The sequence below is a fragment of the Quercus robur genome, chromosome 10 (assembly GCF_932294415.1).
Source record: "Quercus robur chromosome 10, dhQueRobu3.1, whole genome shotgun sequence".
Taxonomy (NCBI): Eukaryota; Viridiplantae; Streptophyta; class Magnoliopsida; order Fagales; family Fagaceae; genus Quercus; species Quercus robur.
The window spans coordinates 6,893,827-6,917,543 of NC_065543.1; positions in this window are offsets into that span (position 1 = coordinate 6,893,827).

Genomic DNA, 23,717 nt, shown 5'->3' on the forward strand with positions numbered 1-23,717 from the left:
AATTCAATCTCAAACACGTATCAGACCTGAAGAACTAAACAGGTCCAACGCCTAAACCCATTCCATCTCCTCTCCTTATACTACTGGACCTCCACCCCGCCGCTGAAACTGCCGCACACATCAGTAAGGAGCTGGCGCCGCCACACCAGACTCCACCTCGTCGTTCAAGGTTTACACCTTTTTCTTGATTCTTCTCTGTTTCTTACTTAATGGGTCTTCATTATTTTGATTATTTTGGCTCTATACTTGTTGTTAACATTATGGGTTTGTCTTTTTCTCATCTAGGTATTGATTTGTTATTGATTTTTCTCTTCTAAACGTTGATTTCTTATGTGGGTGTATATTTGTTATCAATTTGTGATTGTTCATTTTGTTTACTTCAGGGCTAGCTTGTTTCTCTACCTACGATGCTGGTTTGGCAATATGGTTCTTGATTTTGAGCGATTCTTGGTCATATATTGACTACTTGTTCTTGTTTTGACATGAATGTATTATATAAGTGTGCTATCTAGAATAGAAGAGGAAAATTTTGAGTCTTTCTTTCCTATTATGTGGTTTTTCTGTTTTCTGTTGTGGGTGTTTTATTTGCTTTATGTTGCTTGGTATATAGCCTACGAAGCAAATATAAGATTGTGAGGTGAGGAGAGGAGAGGAGGAGGTGAAATGGGTTTAGACGTTGGAGTTGTTTAGTTCTTCAGGTCTGATACACGTTTTAGGATTTTGAGTGGCCAAAATGGCAAAATGGCCATAAAATCCTAACTATATAATTAGTAGTTCTAGTTACCAAACTATATTATTTACTAGCATCTCGAGTCTAAAATACTCGATTTTCATGCTCTAATTGCATCCGATGTGGCATATTTTTCCACGTGAACCACATGGAAATCAAGTCTCTAAGACTCGATTTCTAACCTTATAAATAAAGACAAATAAGAGGAAACACCAAAACATTAGAGAAAAACCCAGAGAGAAAAAAAAGAAAAAAAAGAAAAAGAAAACCAGAAACAAAAAGAGAGAGAAGATCGAGATCAGAGACCCAGGCTCGCGTGAGTCTCAAAGACTTGATTTATAGGTCCTAAATCGAGTCTCTTAGACTCGAAATGCTAGTAAAAAATATAGTTTAGTAACTAGAACTACTAACTAGATAGTTAGGATTTTATGGCCATTTGGCCATTTTGGCCATTTTGAGTTTAATTGAGTTATAATTATGTGCACCGGAGTGTATTGGGTTTTCAATAGAAATATGAGGTGGCATTTATTCATTGGTGGCGTAAAGAAGGCTCTTTACGCCAGCTCCTGACCCAAGGTTCTCTCTTTATTAAAAGATATAATTTATTATAATTCGTACACATTTTGTCATATGAAATAAAATTGTGTTTTTAATAAAAACTATTTTAATTAATATTATGAAATCATGTAAAACACAATTAAAAAAAAAAGTGTATATTGAGTTCGAGTGTATAATAAAATTTACTGTTAATGTTAAATATGTGACAATAAACTAAAAATTTATTGTCAACAAAGGTAAAAAAAAAAATTATAACAAAAAAACTGAGACAAAAAATAAATAAGTAAATAAACTGGGCAGACTCACTCTTATTAGTATACCAAACATTCCAAGTCCAATTTTTTTTTTTTTTTTTTTTTTTTTTTTTTTTTTTTTTTGTTTTTTGAGAATTTTGTTGCATGTTTTGTGACCCATCAAACGAGGGTATAACTGTCATTCGATAAAAAATAATCTGTTTCTTTTATATATATATATATATATATATATATTATACCATTCATAGGGAGATAATACAAACATAAGTTACAAAATTCTGCTTAAATGAAACTCTCAGACACTTCAAACCAGTCAATTGCGCAAGCTCTTAAGGCAAGGTGAGAATTCCTGTGTAGCGTTGATCGAGGATTTCAAGACTCTAGTTTCTCTAGCTGAGAAGGCAACTCCATTCATTCACCACAATTGTTTAGATATAGCACCCTTAGATTTATCAGGTTGGAAATAGATGATGGCAGTGATATGATCCTTGTATCATACAAATCCAGAACTCGGGGGTCACACATGTATTCAAAGAATGATTCTGGAATTTTTGTCAAGCTTGGGTTTTTTTGAAGTAGTAATGTTGAGATTTTACTACACGCAGGTTTATTAGGTAGATTACATAATATCTGACTGATCAATGACACCCTTCGCTTTTTCAAAAAAAAAAAAAGACACCCTTCGCACGTCTTCCCATTCTTTCTCTGACGGTTGTTCTTCTATCTCTTCACCATCACCTACCAAAAATTTTAAATCCTTCTCTTCTTGGTATGTAATCTTAAGAGCCATGCGTCGGAGAAACAGAGGCATCTTAAAGTGTCCTGCTTTACTACCCCTTTCCAACAAAGATTTCCTTTCAAAAAGAAATAGAAAGGCGTAAAAAAAAAAAAAAAAAAAAAAAAACCATTTGTATGAGTTTAATTATTTTTATCTCTTGAAATTGATGAAAATAATATATGATTTTCTAAGTAGGAGAGGACTAGATCCTTCAACCTGGCCAAGAATACTATATTAGCATCTGAATATGAATAGAGTATTAGAATGAGATTTTTTTGGACGAGTATAAACTAAAAATAAATAAATAGTGTCTCCACCTAAAGTTTCAACCAAACTTGTGTAGGGAGGACTTATGGCCTGTTTGGAAGTTTAGAAAGGGAGAAAAGTAAAGTAGAGTAAATGGGAGGAGAGTAGAGGGGAATGGTTCTCCTCCACCTTATTTGAATGTTTTTAAAATTAGTAAGGGGAAAGGGAGTAATTAGCCCTTCCGCTTGTTTAGATGTTTTAAAAATTAGGATGGAGAGGAGAGGAAATTATTTAAATAGACAAATTTACCCCTATTTGAAAAATGGACTTGTAACATTGGTCTATGATCAATTTGTTATATTAAATAATTATTTAATCAACATTCTTATTCCATCAAATACCACTAATAAAAGTATAAAACTACTATTAACTATTATAAAATAATTTTTATTACCTCAAAAAAAATTATAATAAAAATAAAAATAAAAATAAATTCAAAAATTCAAAACCCAAACAAAACCATGAGTTCCACAAGAAGCCCTTAACCATCTTGGTCTGGTTCAAAATCAACGAAACGAGCAAGAACCTAGCGTAAAACCTTAGTTCCTTGAACCTAACCCCGAGATCTTTACCGAAGCCTTTGGATCCTTCAAAGTAGCGCCTATTGAGAGTCGCCTCATAGAACACGTAGGCCTCGATGAGAAACCTGGCCTCGCCGGTCCGCATATACTGGCCGAAGTAGAGCTGGCCGATCTAGCTAGCAATCTTGCCGATTTCCCAGCAGAGGAGACCAGAGTCAACAAGCTCTGACCGGTGATCCTGCTGGTACTTCTAGAGCTTCGTGTATGCCTTGAAGACCTTGTGGAAGTACTGCTGGCTCGTCACATGACCGTACGTCGGAACGTCACTTCCCTCTTAGTATTCGGTTTTGGGTTTCTCTTTTCTGTTTGGTTGCTGGAAAATATTGGATAGAAACTGTAAAGGCACCAAATTTAGTAGAAATTGTGTTTGGTTTGTAGGAAAGCACTGGGAAGATTGTCATTTGTAGTGTTAAATTTTCTTAGGAAACAAACAAAGATTATTTATATAATCAGTTTGTAATTTTGTTAATTTAGAAAGGGTAAATTATGGAATTCATTTGGTCAATAATTTATCTACTCTACTCTTTCTCCAAATCTCTTTAATTTGGGAGAATTAAAAATGAGGGGTTAGAGGTGGTTGAAACCCCTCCAAACCCTTCCCCTTCGTTCCTTAAAAAACTTCCAAACAAGGTAATTGAATTACTCTCCCTCCCTCTACTCTACTCCCCCTCCTTTTTTAAACTTCCAAACAGGCCATTAATTTCAGGAAGCAATCTAGCTCAAAATGAAAAAAATTTGAAATAAAACAGTTTATTATAGACGATGGAAGCTCAAAATGACACATAACTTTACCATAACACTATTAGAGCATTCGCATTCCATATGTAAAAAATATCTCATTTTACTATCTCAAGTCCGGTTAATGCATCATTTTAATGGTTTTTTTTTTTTTTTTTGGGTAGAAAACGGAATTCAATTAAAAACTAAGCAACAGATACAAAATGCTCCGAGTACAACCTAGTAGTGTATAAGTTAAGCAAAAACAACACCTCTGTAGGAGGGTCTAAAAAAGTTACAAAATCCTGAGGCAGCAAAGCTCCTCGCCTAGCTAGGGAATCAGCACATTTATTAGCCTCCTGGTAACAATGTTGAACTTGAACCATAGGAATCTCCTGCAAACCAGCCTTACAACTGCTGATCAGAGCACCAATACCGCTAGGATGGCAGTCGGGTTTCTTCAAGAGGTTTACTACAAGTAGTGCATCTAACTCAAAAACTACAGCAGGGATTTTTAGCGCAATACAAAGCTTGATACCGTCTCTTAGAGCCCATAATTCCGCTACTACATTGGTTGTAAAACCCACAACTCTAGCATACCCTTTAACCTAATCACCCATCACATTTCTAATCAAACCCCCTCCCCCAGCCAATCCGAGGTTGCCAAGGGACGACCCATCAGAATTCAGCTTGTGCCAATTCATGGGAGGGCAGTACCATCTTACCTGGATTTTAGTCTGAGAGTGAGTAAACTTCGTGCTGATGCCAAGGTGTGCGAATTCAAAGGCTCTAGAGATCACCTCATCTTTCAAGTTCCTAGGAAGACCAGCATTTCGAAAAAGAAATTTGTTCCTACGCAACCATAAGGCCCAAAGACCAAAAGGGAATAGGATTCTCCAACTGAAGTTCGAGGGAGAAAGAAGCTTATTGGTTCGGCAATTTAACTTGAGCCAATCCACAAGGTTGGTTCCATAGAAAGTGCTTTCGGCTAGAGGGGGAGGAAAAGCCTTCCAAAGTGCTTGGGCTTCATGGCAATCTCTGAGGCAATGAAGAATTGTTTCAAGCCCCTCATTACAAATTGGACAAGTTTGTGGGACCTCCATCCCTCTAGTGTGCAGAACTTCTCTCACAGGAATGCTACGGTGCAGGCATTGCCAAATAAAATATTGGATTTTAGGAATGGTTGTTACCTTCCAAACCCATTCCCCATCTATCATCTCGGAAATATTATCACCCTCTTGTATGGATGTTAGTGTGTAGGCACCCTTGAGATCAAAAATCCCATTTGGGGAAGAAGACCAGGAAATGCAATCAAAACTAGTGGTAGAGAAGGATATTGGAGTGGCTTTAATTTCCAATGCAATCTGCTTTGGGAATGTGAAGGAAAAATTCTGCCAATCCCAGCCCGAAAATTTGACCACATCTTTGAGAAGAGTGCCATCTTTTCCTCGGTTGAGCGGACCCGCAATCAAACTTTGAAGAGGGCCCTTGTCCATCCATTTATCGTGCCAAAAAGAGAGATGACTATTATTGCCCACAACCCATTTAGATCCTAGTTTAAAAATATTTTCACCTTTTCGAACTGCTGCCCAGGTGGCAGAACAAGGCCGAAACTTGGCACAGGGATTAGATCTCCTTCTTGGGTTTTTATACTTTTGGATTAAAACTCTTGCCCAAAGTGAAGAAGTCTCAGAGTATAGACTCCAATTCAGTTTGGCTAACAAGGCTGAGATTTTTGCTTTGGCTGCTTGAATGCCCAAACCACCTTCCCTTTTGGGCTTTGTGATTTTCTTCCAGCTAACCAAATGGATTTTCTTCTTCCTATCTGAAGAGCCCCAAAAAAAATTCCTACTGAGCTTGTCAATGCTATTAAGGATATTAAGGGGAAGGGCCACACACTGCATGACGTAATTCGGGATGGTGGTAATGACAGCTTGGGTAAGAACCAGTCGACCAACAAATGACAAGAGATTAGCTTTCCATCCAGAGAGACGACTTTGAACATGGTCAATAATGAAGCCAAAGTCCTGAGGGGTGGCACCAATTTTGATGGGGAACCCCAAATATTTCCCAAGAGAAGGGGTAGACTGGAAGCCAAGGATTTCACACAACTCATCCCGTTATCTCCTGATACGTTGGGGGAGAAATACACTCTAGACTTGTCTTGGCTCACCTTTTGACCAGAGAGACTACAAAAACAGTCCAGGACGTCCTTCACCGCCAAATAGTTTTTACAGTCAGCCTTCGCAAAAAGAACAAGATCGTCCGCAAAGAAAAGGTGGGAGAAGGCCAAACCTCCTTGAGTCACTTTGACAGGGTCCCAAAGATTGGAATTACGCTTTTCCGTAATGAGAGCACCCAAAACCTCCATACAAAGGATAAATAAATAAGGTGAGAGGGGGTTACCTTGTCTGATGCCTTTAGAAGGGAGAAAAGAATCTAATGCACCTCCATTACAAAGAATAGATATAAAAGAAGTCGACACACAACTCATAATCAGAGAAATCAGTTGGTTAGGGAATTTGAACAGAACAAGAGTGTCCCTAATAAAGCTCCATTCTAAGCGATCGTAAGCCTTTTCAAGGTCAATATTCACCGCCATAAATCCACACCTCCCTTTCTTCCTAGACATGGTATAAACCCCCTCCTAGACAATGATGGCGTTATTGATACCTTTTCTGCCAGGGACAAAGGCGATTCGCAACGGAGAAACCAGATTTGCCAAGAGAGGTCTGATTCTAGCAACTAGGATCTTAGAAACTATCTTGTAAACAGAGTTACAAAGGCTTATAGGTCGGTAGCTGTTGATAGACTTCGGATTCTTGCATTTGGGAACCAGGGTAACAAGAGTATGGTTAAGGAAGTCTGGTATTTTGCCTGAAGTGAAGATCCTTTTTACCTCATCTCGAACCGAATCACCAAGCAGCAACCAGAATCTCTGAAAAAATCCCACATGTAAGCCATCAGGACCCAGGGCTTTAAATGGTTTTATAGACCAAAGACCCACTGCTATTTCCTCATCAGTGATAGGATCCACCAGACTTCGGCTCTCATCATCACTAATCTGAGCTTGCCAAAAGGGGGGGTTCCAAGTGTCAAGTAAAGAGTGATTGTGGCTAGAGGTATACAGCTTAGCAAAACACTGCCTAATATAATCAACTACCTCCCGCTCATCATTAATCCAATTCCCAACTCAGTCTTTAATGCAGGAGATACGATTCCTCCTTCTTCGGACAAGAGCTGTAGTATGATAAAACCCCATATTTCTATCCCCTTCAACTAACCAAGTAATCCGCGACTTAAGAGCCCAAAACTCCTCTTCAAGCTTGGACACCTCCGTAAACTCAACCCTTAAATCTCTTTCTAAATTCACCAGAAAACTGTTTGGATTGGAAGCAAGGGCAACTTGAATGCCTCTAAGGCAGGCCGTCACTCTCTTTTTGCACGTGAAGAGATTTCCAAAGACATTCTTGTTCCAAATTTTAGCTTTCTCAGTGAACTTAAAGGCAGCCAAAGGTAAGTCTGTTGGCCTAGCCCAAGCTTCTTTGACCACATCAGGGAAGGAAGGGTGCGAAAGCCACATTTAATGGTTAGATGCTAAATATTAGCAACATATGGCATTTACAAGACCCAATGTAAATGCTCTTACCTGCTATAAATTTAAGATCTTGTTTTAGAAAATGTAAATATTGAAAGATAATGTTCTCCCCATGTTGAAACACAACAAATATAAATGCCATGATTGATTATATGTACTCAATGTATGTGACTGATAACAAATTTTTAGTCATACCTGTGCTTCTAGCTCGATTTTCTTCTTCTTCATTAAATTCCTCCTGTGTAGTTTTTTTTAGAAGGCCCTCCTATGTAGTTATGTATGTTTTTTTCTCAAGGAAAAATTATTTCAAGATAGAATAATTTAAGATTTAGATTTTGTTAATTTAATTAAATTAAAACAGTGGTTAAACTAAACTAGAGTTAATGAGAACAATTTAGACCTTAGATTTATTCATCTTTGAATAATGACCCTTAAATGGCCGAACTTGTTAGTCTGAGTGGTTCCCTTCCCATGTACTAATGGGCAGGGCTAGACCTACCATTATGTGAATTAGGCAATTGCTTAATGACCAGTTTGGATGGAGGAGAGGAGGAAGAGTTGAGTAAAATTAGCTAGAAAATGACAATTTTTAATCCAATGGTAGATTTGTCAAAACTCACATTCAATAAAAAAAAAAATGACAAAACTTAAGTACGGTACTTTAGGTGCTGTTCCTTAGGTTTCCCTCTTAAGATTCAGCCATATGGCTATTTAATTAAAAAGTACACTTCCATACCATGAGAAAAAATCCACATGGCAAAATCTTAAAAGGGAAGCCTAATGAACAGCACCTAAGTACTGTACCTAAGTCTTGCTCATAAAAAAATATATTGAGTGGAGTTGTAGCTATTGAATATAAACTAATTTATAACCAAATTTTGTCCATAAAAAATTCTCATTCAAAAAAAAAAAAAGTGAAGTAATCTAAGAAAATAGCTTTAGGAAAAAAAAATGATTTGTTTACATAACGACCAAAAATCATCATACCGGTGGAATTTAGTAGAATTAACCAAAACGGGTGGAATTTAATCCATTCAGGTTCAATTTAGTAGAATGGTCCACTTCAGTTTAGTTTGGTCTATTAGGTCCACTTTGGTCCATTCAGGTTCAATTTGGTCCACTTTGGTTCACTTAGTCCATTTCGGTCTACATTGTTATACTTATTTAAAAATGAAAAAAGATAGGTTTGAGTTGAGAATATTATCAATTGTAATTATATGATAAATTTTTATTATTATGACAATCTCCTTAAGAGAATGAGAAAATTGAATAATAAATTTGAAACTTAAAAATTTTAGTTGTACCAAAAGAAATTAGGACAATATAATTCAGAATAACAATAGTTAAAAGAATTTAGTCATATCAAAAAAAAAATAATAATGTCAATAAAAACACCAAAAATGATAAAATTAGTATATATTTGTAAAAATAGAGAAATATAAATTGGAATTTATAGTATATGAGGCTGGTTTGGTGTTATGAACTTCATTGTAGATCTTGCTTTTCTTTTTTAATAAATTCTAAATCATTAAAAAAATTGCTTTTAGAAACCATCTAATTTTTAGGTTGAACAAATTATCTATAATAAAATTTAGAGAATAAATTATATATTATACGATATCTCAAAATAATTATATATTTTCATGCATCACAAGGGATTGAGACTAGTTTTCATAAACATGAACCTGTTCTTGCTCATTGCTCACGCGTCATAAAATTCCAAATCTATATATATATATAAAACCGAAGACTTTGCTGGCACCACAATTTTCCACGTCAGCACAATATTTAAAAAATAAAAAATAAATAAAAATTATAACTTCTCAAAACCCTAGCAACCTTACCCCTCTCTCAAGTTAAGAAATATAAAGCCACGGTTTCTGCAAACTCTCTCTCTCTCTCTCCAAACGTAGGAAGCCCTAAAGCATTCAAGATCTACAATGCACGGTATAGATTTTAGCTTATAAAGTTCAGCTCATAGGAAGCCCTAAAGCATTCAAGATCTACAATGCACGGTATAGATTTTAGCTTATAAAGTTCAACTTTTGTAAGGTTAGTTTTGTTTATATATTAATTAATACATAGTACTTTGTTCACCATTGAATACTCATATAATCAATTTCCAATTTAGTGTTCAAGAATTAAACCAAAATTCTAACTGCGCTATCATAAAATATTATTATTAGTATGAATTTTATGGAGTTGCGGTGTTCAAGAATTAAACCAAAATTCTTTTAAATTATCTATAATATTTTGTCCTCTGAAAATTTTATCTCTTTGATTTTATTATATTGTGTTTCTTAAGCTATAGAGAGAGTTTCTTTGGTTTCTGCAAACTCTCTCTCTCTCTAGATGTAGGAAGTCCTAAACGCACGGTATAGCATTCAAGATCTACAACTCACGGTATAAATTTTAGCTTATAAAGTTTAGCTTTTGTAAGGTTAGTTTGTTTATATATTTAGTCCTTACGTTTAGGTTTAGGTTTAGGTTTTAAGAGATTTATATATTACTACTATGTGGCTAAATTTCCCGTGACATCAGTTTTATATTTTTAACCAAATACATCAGGAAAGCAAGAGAAGGCGCATAAATATTTAGTCCTTACGTTTACGTTTAGGTTTAGGTTTAGGTTTAGGTTTTAAGAGATTTATATACTACTACTATGTGGCTGAATTTCCCGTGACATCAGTTTTATGTTTTTTTTTTTTTTTTTTTAATTTGTTTTATGTAAAGTTAGTTTGTTTACATCAGTTCTTTATCTCAAAGATAAGGTTTTTATTTTTACCGCAAGAACTATTTAGGTATGTATCCCTTGCAAGCACACATGAACTTAAATTGTCTTTTAATATATGCATGCTTTATTATTTTCTAATAGTTTTCCCGTGCATCGCACGGGTTAGCGACTAGTTTGTCATAAACACATTCAATACTGCCATATTCATTACCACTTGATTCTCCACACAAACACCAAAAAATAAAAAATAAAAAAAGAAGAGGAAGAAGAAGATAAAGAAAAAAAAGGAGAACCCTTCCATCACCACTTCCAAATACACAAGTACACAACTACTACTGCCTAAAATATTCCAAAGCCACTTTAACTACACGATGATCTGAAACTGCCTAGCAAAACTATCAGACCCTCCACCAGCAGCACTTGAATCAGCACCTTCACTGGATGTTGCGTTTGAAACAGCATGTGAACCTTTTTGCCTTGAACCGCTAGCACTTGATCCTAACACCATAACTTCAAGTAGCACTTGAACTCCCATAATCTGGAAATACCAGCCAAAAAAAAAAACGGTGTAATGCATGAGCATTGCAAGGGAAATTTGGAGTTTCAAAGGCTGCAACTACAATATGGAAATCGCAATACAACTCTATCAAACACCTTAAACTATAAACTCAATTTGTATGAGGAAGAAATGAAGTGCTTTAAACTTCAAATATATGTTGTATATTCACTCACGTTGGCGTTGACATAAAAAGCAGTTATTTGGCAATTTCATCAAACTTTAAAACACTAAAAATGTTTCAACGTGAAGCGCCCAGTTGTCATTTTTTCACCATAAAAAAATACTAGATGGCCTCTTTTTTCAATCTAGAAACTGAGTTTAAAGTCCAATGGACCGATTAATGCTTATATTAATCAAAATATATATAAGAATGTGCTCTTGGTCTGAATCTAGTTGCAATCTGAATTCCAAAAAAAAATTAGTACTGTGACTAAATACTCCGTTTTAGCAGTGTTGATGATGAACATGCAACAATAATTATTTTGCCAATAAGTAGCATAACGTAAATAAACAGAATAAAAATGCATTCCTAAGATTATATATCAAGAAAAATAAATCCATTCTATTTGTTTAAATTGCTTTTATGAAAACAATATGTTAGCTTCCATATATCGATCTATATATGTAAGCTTTCATCTTTCCAAGGAAAGTCCTCAATGGCAGACAATGTTAGGAGTTAGGACTATTAACAATTTACCGCACTTGTCTCTAATAACATATATCTAAGTAGACTACAAAATTCTAATAAAAAAATAACCAACCAAATTAAGTATTTACCCTAAAAACAAAGCTAGGCAGACTTTGACAAAAGAAATTAAAAGAAAACATAACAGAAATATTAAAAACATTATATTGCTTATCAAAAAGAAATATCAAAAACATGAAAAAGAAAAAATAGCAACCCTTTTAGACAAAATATGTAAGCACAGAATTAATAAATAAATAAATAAAATAAATAAATAAAAACAAACAAACAAACCAAAGATAAGGCTATAAACATCACTATTACAGGCCTATCGGCGAGACCCAGCAATGAACAAACATATACAAGACATTATACATTGTCCCTCACTCCCTACATAGGTAATTTATTTTTTTGGATAATTGTCAATTTCTTAGATAGGTGAGAAAGTTTGGGTTTTCCTAGGCAAAGATACCATATTGGAGTTATTATTAATTTGGTTTCTACATTTTTGCATGGTTTTTGGACCAGACCGTACGGTCCAATCTGGTTAACTATGAACCTCTCATATATATGGCTCTTTTAACCCTAAGAATTGGTCTATACCAAAAAATCACAAAACCGTTCGAACCATGGTCCAACCACACAGTTCATAAAACCGTGACCAGTTTCCATGGTTTGAACGTTTCCCAACTTCTCTTTGAATTTGTACCGCAAAAATCTCAAAAAAAAAAAAAGAAAAAAAAAAAGGAAAAGAAACACATCGTTTAGTGCCACTTTATATATTGGGAAGTACGGGGTCATTCTGGAAATATTAGGAAACATTTCGGATTTCAACGGAAAAAAGTAATTTGGCCGGTAAAGAAAAACAAAGGAAACTGTAAAAAAATAAAATAAAATAAAATAACACACCTGAGCATCTTCGCCACTTGTTAACACTTTTCTGGTGAAACTGCTTTTGCCGTCCCGCCCTTGTCTTCTGAAGAGCATATGTCTTTGTGTTTCTTCTTCTTTGGCGAAGACTAGAGTCACAGGCAAGGGAGTCAATCTCGAACCGGAGGTTATACCGATTTGACTAGTGAAACGATATATTTCGGTACCAATCAATACCCATGTACCATTTTGGGTTTACCGTTATTTTATATATATATATATATATATATATATGCGTGTATGCATGTATTGTGTGTGAGTGTGTGTATTATAATAAATATAAAAATTTACCATAAAACATTATCTCAATTCAAAACAAATTATTCATGGTTTTAGATTTTAGCATCAATTAAAAAAAAAACACAATATAAAAAATAGAAAGTTTAACTATTCATTGCATACTAAGAAAACAAATAATACTAATAAGTTAATGCAAATAAGTTACCATTCTACCCTTACAAAAATTCAAAAATTCAAAACTTAAAAAAAAAAAAAAAAAAAAAACTTTTTTCTGTACTAGCCAGTACGCCCAGTACCGGCCGGTATTGCCCGAAATTGGTCGGTATGGCCGGTATTTAAACCAATACGAAATATTGACATTTTGATATCGGTATACGTACCGGTAAGGTACATACCGACTGATACCGATACGGTATCTACTACCTTGGTCCTCACAAACCCTCTATTCTTGTTCTGTGTAGTATGCATTTATTTTCTTTTTAACTTAGTTGTGTCTTGTTGTTAAGTATGCTGTGTATAGTGTGCCTAGTACCTACATTTGGCCTACTGAGCCACCCACCCACATGCTTTGATTGCACAATTCAACTTTAATTTAAAATTTTGTATTATAATTGCCATGACTCCGTGTTTTTTTTTTTTTTCTTTTTTTTTTTTTTTTTAAGAGTGAATACTATGAACTTTATTAATGTAAGGAAGGCAAATCAGCTTGTACAAGAGACTGAATGCGTGGTGGAACATCCTTCATCCACACTAAAAAATCTGGTATGCTACTCGAATATCTAGCCAGACCATGAGCGACAGAATTGCCTTCTCTTTTCGAATAAGAGTAAAGCAATGTTTCAAAACTTTGGGAAAACATTCTCACATCCTCAAGTAACAGACCTGTAGGGGATAAAAGTTGTTCTCCCTCCCTCAAAGCTTTTATAACGGTCAATGAGTCCCCCTCCAGGATAACCCGTGTCACACCCAAATCATTTGTGAAAACTAATGCGGTTGCTGCCGCCCTCCACTGCATTGTAAGCCTGGGGCAAACGCTTCGTACAAGAGCCTAAAACTAGCCCATTCTCATCCCTGATCATCACCCCAATTCTTGAAATGTTTTCCTTTGAAAATACCGCGCCATCGAAATTTCTTTTAACTAAATTTGCTAGAGGAGGCACCCAAAGTTGTTGCATACTTTGATTGAGATGGTGTACCTAAGTGTCTGAGTCCAGTAGCTTGGAAAGGAAATCATTCAAAATGGTTTGTGAGACCTCAGGAATTTGGTGAAGCGCAGTGGCAAGGACTCTCATTCTGACTTGGTTGTGTTGGTTCCATACTGACCAGGCTGTATATGCAAAGAGCTCCAGCTGCTTCCCTTCTTCAATTATCCACGACACCAACTGTTTGAAGTTGTCAAAATCCATAGAGCAACAGAAATCCCACAAGGTCTAATCAGCCCAGATGATGTCAACCTCTGAACAAGACCACAAAGCATGCAGCAGGTCCTCAACGGCAACTCGGCATCGTTCACAGATTGGATTGGCAATAACGGTTCTCTTCGCCAACGCTTGCTTTGTCGGCATGGCATTATGGCGTGCCCGCCATACAAAATTCTTCACCTTCTGAGCCACGCGCATAGACCAAATTGCCTTCCACAGGTGCTTATCTCTAAGTGGTGGAGCTCGATTTGTTTCTGACTACTCTGCTTCTTCTTTAAGGAACTTGTAGCTCGATTTACAGCTATAGATACATTGCTCGAGAAGGACTAGTATAGCACATCCTCTGTAGCCATTCGACTTAACGGTATCTTCTTTATCATCTCAGCATCTCCCTCCACAAAAAGGCCATCCACCATATCTGTTTGCCACTGTCTAGTATTGGGATTAATTAGGCAGCTCACCATGGAATGTTCAAATTCCTCGATTAGGCATATGGGCAAGTGAGGTGGATGTTTTCTTGGTAACCACCGGTGCTGCCATATGTTTATTTTTTCTCCATTTCCAACCCTCCACCTTGACCCCTTTTGGAAAATATCCCTTCCTATCAAAGCACTCTTCCATGCATAAGAACCCATTCTCGAATCCGAAGCTTCCATGATTATGGTATTGGGGAAAAAATGAGCCTTGAAAACCTTATAGAAGAGAGAGGTTTTGTTGTGCAAAATTTGCCAAGCCTGTTTTACTAGCAAAGAATCATTGAACATGGCTAGATCTCTAAACCCTATTCCACCTACCATCTCAGACTTTGTCATTTCTTCCCACTTCACCCAATGAACTTTTCTTCGGTCATCTTGTTTTCCCCACCAAAATTTCTTGATTAGGACTTCAATTTCATTGCACAATCCAATGGGTAATTTAAAACATCCCATAGTGTAAGTGGGAATAGCTTGAATAACTACCTTCAACAACACTTCCCTCCCTGCTTGAGATAGTAGTTTTCCTTCTCATCCTTGCAATTTCCTCCACACCCTCTCCTTAATGTAGTTAAAACTCGTTTTTTTCCCTTTGCCCACAAAGGAAGGGAGACCCAAGTACTTCTCATATTGCATAGTTTCAGGAACCCCCAAAGCCACCTTAATCTCATACTTCAATTCAGTTGAAGTGCATTTGCTAAAGAATAATGATGTCTTGCTCCTATTAACCTTCTGCCCCGAGGCCATCTTATACATATTCAGAATTTCCAACACCTTTCCACATTCTTCCATATTTGCCTTGCAAAAGAGAAGACTATCATCTGCAAATAGCAAATGGGTTAGTTTGGGTCCTCTCCTACAAAGTGAAAAACCATGTATATCACCATTACTTTCCGCTCTCTTAATAAGACCATTCAGCCCTTCAGTACAAAGCAAGAATAGGAAGGGTGAAAGGAGGTCACCTTGTCTAATCCCACGGGTAGGTTGTATCAAACCACATGGTTCACCATTTACTAGGACCAAATAGGAAACTGTTTTCACACACCCCATAATCAAATGTATCCATCTTTCATTAAACCCCAATTTTCTTAAGAGTTGTTCAAGAAAATTCCAATCTACACGATCGTAAGCCTTACTCATATCTAGTTTAATTGCCATAAACCATGAGTTCTGGACTTATAATTTTGTAAACTATGTAGGGTCTCAAAAGCCACAAGAATATTATCAGATATTAGTCTATCTTTTGTGAAGGCTGATTGATGTTCTGTGACAATGTATGGGATTAATTTTTTCAAAGGGTTTGCTAAGACTTTGGAATAAATCTTGTAAAGTACATTGCAAAGGCTAATGGGGCAAAATTGGTGAGCATACTCAGGATTATGAATTTTTGGAATGAGAGCTATAAATGTATGGTTCAAAGGGGTAGGTAAGATACCTGAATTCAACCATGACAAAATGGAAGAAGTGACATCATTACTAATTGTGCCCCAAAAATGCTGGTAAAAAAGTGGTGGCATTCCATCCGGTCCAGGAGCTTTGAGGGGAGCCATTTGCTTTAAAGCAACAAATACTTCTTGCTCACTGAATTCTTGACTTAGCATACCATTCATATCATCATCAATGATAGTAGGGATACATGACAACACATCCACATCCTGTGACCCATTCAACTCACATGAAGAAAATAGAGCCTTGAAATAATCGACCAATACTACAGAAATGTCATGTTCCTAATCTCGTCAGTTGCCCTCCTCATCTCTAATTCCCTTCACCTTATTTCTTCTAAATCTTCTTGTTGCACAGCTATGGAAATACTTTGTATTCCTATCCCCATTCCTTGCCCATAATAGTCTTGACCGTTGAGCCCATATAGTAGACTCCCTATCCAACAACACATCAATCTCCTTCTTAAGCTGCCTAACCCGAAAGTTATTACCACTAGCCATGGTTGCAGATTCGGCTTCTACCAAAAGCTTCTTCAAACGCTCCAACTCTCTTCACACATTACCAAACACATTTTTGTTCCACCAACTCAAGTCCTTCCCACATTTATCAATTTTGGCCAAAATATCACCTTCAAACCTAAGAGTATCACCACTATTCCATGCTAAAAAAACCACTTCGTCACACCCCCTATTTGACAACCACATCTCCTCAAAGCGAAACATTTTTTTCCGCATAGGAAGATCCAACCCCGAGAAGACAATAAGGAGAGGAATATGATCAGATGAGTCGCACCTCAAGTGATAAACCTTTGATCTTGGGAATTTTAAAAATCAACTACTAGTAGCCAAGCACCTATCTAGTCTTTCCCAAATTGAACTTCCATTTTTGAAATGCCTACTCCAAGTATATTTTAGGCCCTCAAAACCCAAATCCATAAAGCCACATTCATCAATCACTTCTCTGAACAATTGCATCTGGGTATGGGATCGAGTTACATCACCTAACTTCTCATCCTGTCTAGTAATTTCATTAAAATCACCACAACACAACCAAGGTCTCTCCCTTCTTGAACTCAAATTTTGAAGTTTTTCCCATGCCTCACTTCTTCTTCCTGTCTCAGATTCTCCATAGAAACTAGTCAAGCGCCACTCACTCTCTTGATCTTTGTTGATAAATGCATCAATATAATACTTATCCAATCCCTCGATAGACAAATTGATTGATGATCTCCAATAAAGAACCAGACCACCACTTCTGCCTACTCTTGGAACCACCCACCTATGATCAAAATTAATACTGCTTTGAATGAATTCTAGCATTGCATCATCTGTTAGTGTCTTGGCTAAAAACACAACAGAAGGATCTTTTGCCCGTACAAGTTCCATGAGCTCTCTTCCTGTACGCAGGTTCCCAAGCCCACGACAGTTCCACAGTAGGCAACTCATTGCTACTGGCGGGGTTGACTATCAACCTCCACCAATATAAAGTTTTTTTGTCCATCAATTTGCGAAGCATGAACACGTTTAGCAGGCACCCCAGAATTTTCTTTAGATTCTTCAAAGTTTCTTTTCTAGCCTGAGATGGGTTGCCGCTGGCTTTAAACAACATTGGAAATATCTCTGTGTCTTCCTGTCCACCCTGGGAGGATACGTCTATTTTCATTAGACGGTAAGGCCCTAGGAGCAACGTGAGGAGAACGTGATATGGGAAGTGTTTCATGCGCATCACTTAAAACCTCACGTGACTTGGTGTTATTTTGAAACTCTGCCACCTCAGTACCTCTCCCAAACCTACGTAACTCTTCATCAATATCATTAGAGTCCTCCCCCAAATTATCACTCTTTAATAAATCCCCAATAATTACTGAATTATCTGGAATTGATGAGCCGGTATCGGTTTTGGACAGGGACTTTACTCCAAGAAACCCGTTACGCATTGATGGAGCAGTAAATGAGTTTGCGTTACATCCCTCCTCCTCACGCGGTAGCTCTGGTTCAACTGCTCTGCCATACTCTGGTGTTTGGCCTGAAGTTTGATCTGTCGAGGTATTAGAGTTCGTCTTCTTTTTTTCTGCATAGTACCCAGGGACCTGGATCACGTTCTTTCTTGTTGCAACAAACGGCGGAGCACGGAGGTGTGGGTCGAATGCTCTCTGGTTTGCTTGCAAGGTTCCCTCACTCTCAATCCAAAGGTCACAATCTTTGTTATCGTGAGTTAGATGACCACACCAATAACAAATGTTGGGTAATCTTTCGTACTTGAAAGAAACCCACACTTCTTTCCCGTCATTCAAAAGCAGCACAAAAGCAAAGACAGATCAATGGATACTTGAATTCTTATAAAATTTCCCACATCAAACAGCCTGGTATCCGATGGTTGAATCACCTCTCCCACAACCTCACAAATTTTGGTTCCCTTCTTCAAAACTCATATATTTAAGCGGAAGGCCATGGACTTGAACCCATAGAGTAGTTCTATCAAACTTGATATCCTGTAAAGGACTGTCACTATCGTATCTCTGCATGACTACTAGGTGCTTGTCCAAGCTCCAAGGTTCACTCGTGAGAATTCTATTGACATCCCTCTTATTGTCAAAAGTAAATAGAAGTTTGTGCTCACCAAACCTCTGAATTTTAAAACCATTTCTAGCCCTTCAGAGAGGTGTAAAAGTTTGAGCTATAACCTCCACATTGATAGCCCTCTTCATCAAAAACTTTGCAGCTATGGCATGCTCATTGGTGTTGTGCTCCGTTGTGAGATTGCAGCCCGGACCTTCTCTCTCAGAGAGTGTAAGCCGTTTCCAAGATTGAGCCAAGTCTTCCATAGTGTTGATACCTTAAACTGTTTCCCCAATCCCCTGAAAGAGAACCCAACAAACCTAGGAAAAGCCTTGCTATTCCAAGGATACTACCTAAATTGCCTTCAGTGAAGGGACAAACAAATTCTACACTACAAAAGGAGTTAGATGAAAAGCACTAATTCCCTAGACAAAGAGAAACTCATATAAATTCGCATTTTTTTATACACCATGACTCTGTTAGTATGTGTGTGTGTGTTATAATAAATATAAAAGTTTACTATAAAATATTATCTCAATTCAGAACAAATTATTCATAGTTTTAGACTTTAACATCAATTAAAAGAAAAGAAAAGAAAATAAAAACACAATATAAAAAATAGAAAGCTTTATTGCTCATTGCATACTAAGAAAACAAATAATACCAATAATTTAATGCAAATAAGTTACCATTCTGCCCTTACAAAAATTCAAAAATTATAAAACAAAAAAAAAAAAAAACTTTTTATGTACTGGCCAATACGCCCAATACCGGCTGGTATTACCTGAAATTGGCTGGTATGGTTGGTATTTAAATTGGTACGAAACGTTGATGTTTCGATACCAGTATACGTACTAGTATGCTACATACCGGCTGGTATCGGTACGATATCGACTACCTTGGTCCTCACAGACCCTCTATTCTTGTTCTGTGTAGTGTGCATTTATTTTCTTTTTAACTTAGTTGTGTCTTGTTGTTAAGTATGTCGTGTACAATGTCCCTAGTGCCTACATCTGGCCTGCTGAGCCACCCACCCACGTGCTTTGATTGCACAATTCAACTTTAATTTAAAATTTTGCACTATAACTGTCATGACTATGTTAGTATGTGTGTGTGTGTGGGTATGTGTATTATAATAAATATAAAAGTTTACCATAAAATATTACCTCAATTCAGAACAAATTATTCATGATTTTAAACTTTAGCATCAATTAAAAGAAAAAAAAAACTTTCTCAAAAAAAAAAAAAAAAAAAAAAAAACACAATATAAAAAATAGAAAGCTTAATTGTTCATTATATACTAAGAAAAAAAATAATACTAATAAGTTAATACAAATAAGTTAATACAAATAAGTTACCATTTTGTCCTTACAAAAATTCAAAAATTACAAAACTAAAAAAAAAATAAAAAAATAAAAATAAAAATTTCTGTATTGGCCAGTACGCCCAATAGACATGGCAAAACAAGCGGGTCGGATCAAGTTCGAGTCAAGTCAAATGGGTTGCAGGTCAAAAACAAGTTATTTTAAATGGGTTAAAAATGGGTTCGGGTCAAGTCGGGTTGACCCGTATTTTTCACATAAATTTTTTTTTTTAATAAAGAAAACAACATGTATTTGCCATTTGGAAAGTCATGCAACAAATTACTTGATGTAAAATGCATTACTTTGGATTCACCACTTATATCAAGAATGAACTTAGTTAAACTTATTAATACTTATTCAATAATTTTAAAATGATACAAATTCTAACATTGCTATCTAAAACAAAATAACATAAAGATAAGTAAAACAAATGTACAAGTTTTATTTTTACAAAATATCAACATCCCAAAATATTTATAAAAAAAAAAAAATTACAAATGACTTATTCGATAACTCATTTGACAAAGAATAAAAACATATAAGAAATTTACAATCTTGAAAATTAATTTTATAATCTATTATCAATTGTGGTTGGCACTCTATTTTAATTTGAGATATACATTAAAGTTTGATTATTTTCTTATTTATGCATGGTCTCTTTTATGAATATCATATTATTGTTAAGTAACACACATTCTAGGAAATATCATAATTTGTTTTGAAAGCCATTTATTTTGGACATAAATTGTTAAAAAATAGGTCTAAGCATTCATAATTTATGCTAATTCGATACTTTGGCTTCACTATTTTCACACTTGTGAATGTTTCTCACACATGTCTACAATTTAAATCTATGTTTTTAACTCTACTGTAACAAGATTATCTTAGCATGTACTTTGCTATTTGATATCTAAAAATCTTTACTCATTACAGAATGCTCAACCATTCATCTTTCAATTAATTTGCATTAAGTTATGTAAATTTCTCAATTATTTCCTTAAAGCTCACAACAAACAATTAAACCAGTATTGTCTTAATATTTTTTTTTTTTTGCCAAAAAAATTTTTAAAAATGGTTCGAGTTCGGGTCGAGTTGACCTGTAAAAAAACACGAGTCAATTCACGAGTTAACCCATTTTTACTTCGGATCAAAAAATCAGGTTCAGGTCAGTTTTTTGGGTTGGGTCAGGTTAGAAAATTCTGACCCGTTTTGCCATATCTACCGGCTGGTATTGCTTGAAATTGGTCGGTATGGCCAGTACGGTCAGTATTTAAACCGGTACGAAATGTTAACATTTCGATATCGGTATACATAACGATACGGTACATACCGGCCGGTACCAATACAGTATCGACTACCTTAATCCTCACAGACCCTCTATTCTTGTTCTATGTAGTGTGCATTTATTTTCTTTTTAACTTAGTTGTGTCTTGTTGTTAAGTATGCCGTGTATAGTGTGCCTAATGCCTACATCTAGCCTGCTGAGCTACCCACCCACGTGCTTTGATTGCAAAATTCAACTTTAATTTAAAATTTTGTACTATAACTGCCATGACTCTGTTAGTATGTGTGTGTGGACGTGTGTGTATTATAATAAATATAAAATTTTACAATAAAACATTACCTCAATTCAGAACAAATTATTCATGATTTTAGACTTTAGCATCAATTAAAAGAAAAAAAAAACACAATATAAAAATAGAAAGCTTAATTGTTCATTACATACTAAGAAAACAAATAATACTAATAAGTTAATGCAAATAAGTTACTATTCTACCCTTACAAAAATTCAAAAAATTACAACAAAAAAAAAAAAAACTTTTTTTGGTACTGGCCAGTACGCCCGATATTGTCCGAAATTGGTTAGTATGGTCAGTACGGCCGATATTTAAACCGGTACGAAACGTTGAAGTTTCGATATTGATATATGTACCAATATGGTACATACCGACCGATATCGATACGGTATCAACTACCTTGGTCCTCACAGAACCTCTATTCCTATTCTGTGTAGTGTGCATTTATTTTCTTTTTAACTTAGTTGTGTCTTGTTATTAAGTATGCCGTGTATAGTGTGCCCAGTGCCTACATCTGGCCTGCTAAGCCACCCACCCACGTGCTTTGATTGCACAATTCAACTTTAATTTAAAATTTTGTACTATAACTACCATGACCCTGTTAACATGGAACAAAGAGCTTTTATTATTATTATTATTATTATTCAATTTTTTTTTTTGAAAATATCTATGTGCATCTATTGTTTTGTTTTTGTCAATGAGATGATGACATTTTATTTAGACACTAATATGTTAAATAATTTAGGGACTTATATTAAAAATACATTTAATTGGACTATTTTAGTCAATTTTCATATTTATATTAATTTAATACATTTATTTATATTTAAATAATTATTAAATTAATTATGACGTTATCACGGTTCAACTTTAGTTCGACCTTGGGCCGACCTTTAGAACCTTGAACATCTTCCTTTAACGGTTCCTTAAACGGTCTGGGTTTGAAAACAATGTGTTTTTGTAATAGTCAATTTGGTTACTGTTATTTTCAACTTGCAATCAATTTTCGTTAGTAAGTTGATGATATTGGTAGGAGTCATATTGACTGCAAGTTGAAAATAATATATACCAAATTGATTATTATCAAAATGTAGGAACACATAATAGTGGAGATTAAATTCTATAAGGAAAGTCACAACACAAAAGTTCTTGGCTTTGAAAGTTGGCTCTCCCAACTTCCTTCGCTGTAGTATTAGGTTTCCTCCTATGGGAATTTGTTCTCCTAGTAGTAAATTATTGGCTCCAAAGTTTGGGTTTTCTTTGTAAGGTCTGGATATTTCTTGTGATTGTAGTATTAGGTTCTCTTTTGTGGAATTTCGTTCTCCTTATGGAAAATTAAGTGTTTCAGGGCTTGGGTTTTCTTTGAAGGGTTTGGGAATTACTTTAGATTGTGGTATTAGATCCCTCTGTGGAATTTTTTATTTGATCCCTCTATGGAAATCCATTCTCCTTGAAGTAAATAAATTGCTTCAAGATTTGGGTTTTTTTGTGGGGTTTGGGAAACACTAGTGTTGGTAGTATTAGGTTTCCTTCTGTGTACTTTAATTCTTGTTTTCCTTATAGCAAATTCAATGCTTTAAGGCTTGGGTTTTCATTGTGGTGTTTGGGAAGCATTTGTTATGTAGGTAATGGATGATCTTGCAAGTAAGTGGAAAATGCTTTCCCTTTTTCATAGAGAGGGTAAGAGCGTGGTCCTATTTACAAATAAACAGTACCAAGAGTATATTTTAGCAGCGAAATTTCTAACTAAGAGGAGTGTTAACATTGATGCAGTGGCAAAAACTTTTAGGCCTTTATGGCGTACCACTCAAAAATTTAATGTTAGAGATGCTGATGAAAATCATCTCCTGTTTGCTTTTGAAGTTGACTCGGATGTTGATAAGGTTTTGATGGGAGAACCATGGTCTTTTGATAGACATCTTGTTCTACTTTAACGTTATGATGGAAAAACTACTATGTAGGATTTGGACTTCACTAACTCCTTTTTGGGGTACAAATTCATGGTTTGCCATTTTGCTTTTTATCTCCTGATGTTGCTATTTCTATTGGTGAAACATTAGGAGATGTTCAGCGAATGGATGAGCAATTTGAAATGATTAGAGCTAATTTTTTAAGGGTTAGGGTGGCTGTTGATATCTCTCAACCTTTATGTAGAAAAAGGAAAATTTCTCTTGAGGATGGTTCAGAGGAGTGGATTTCATTAAGTAT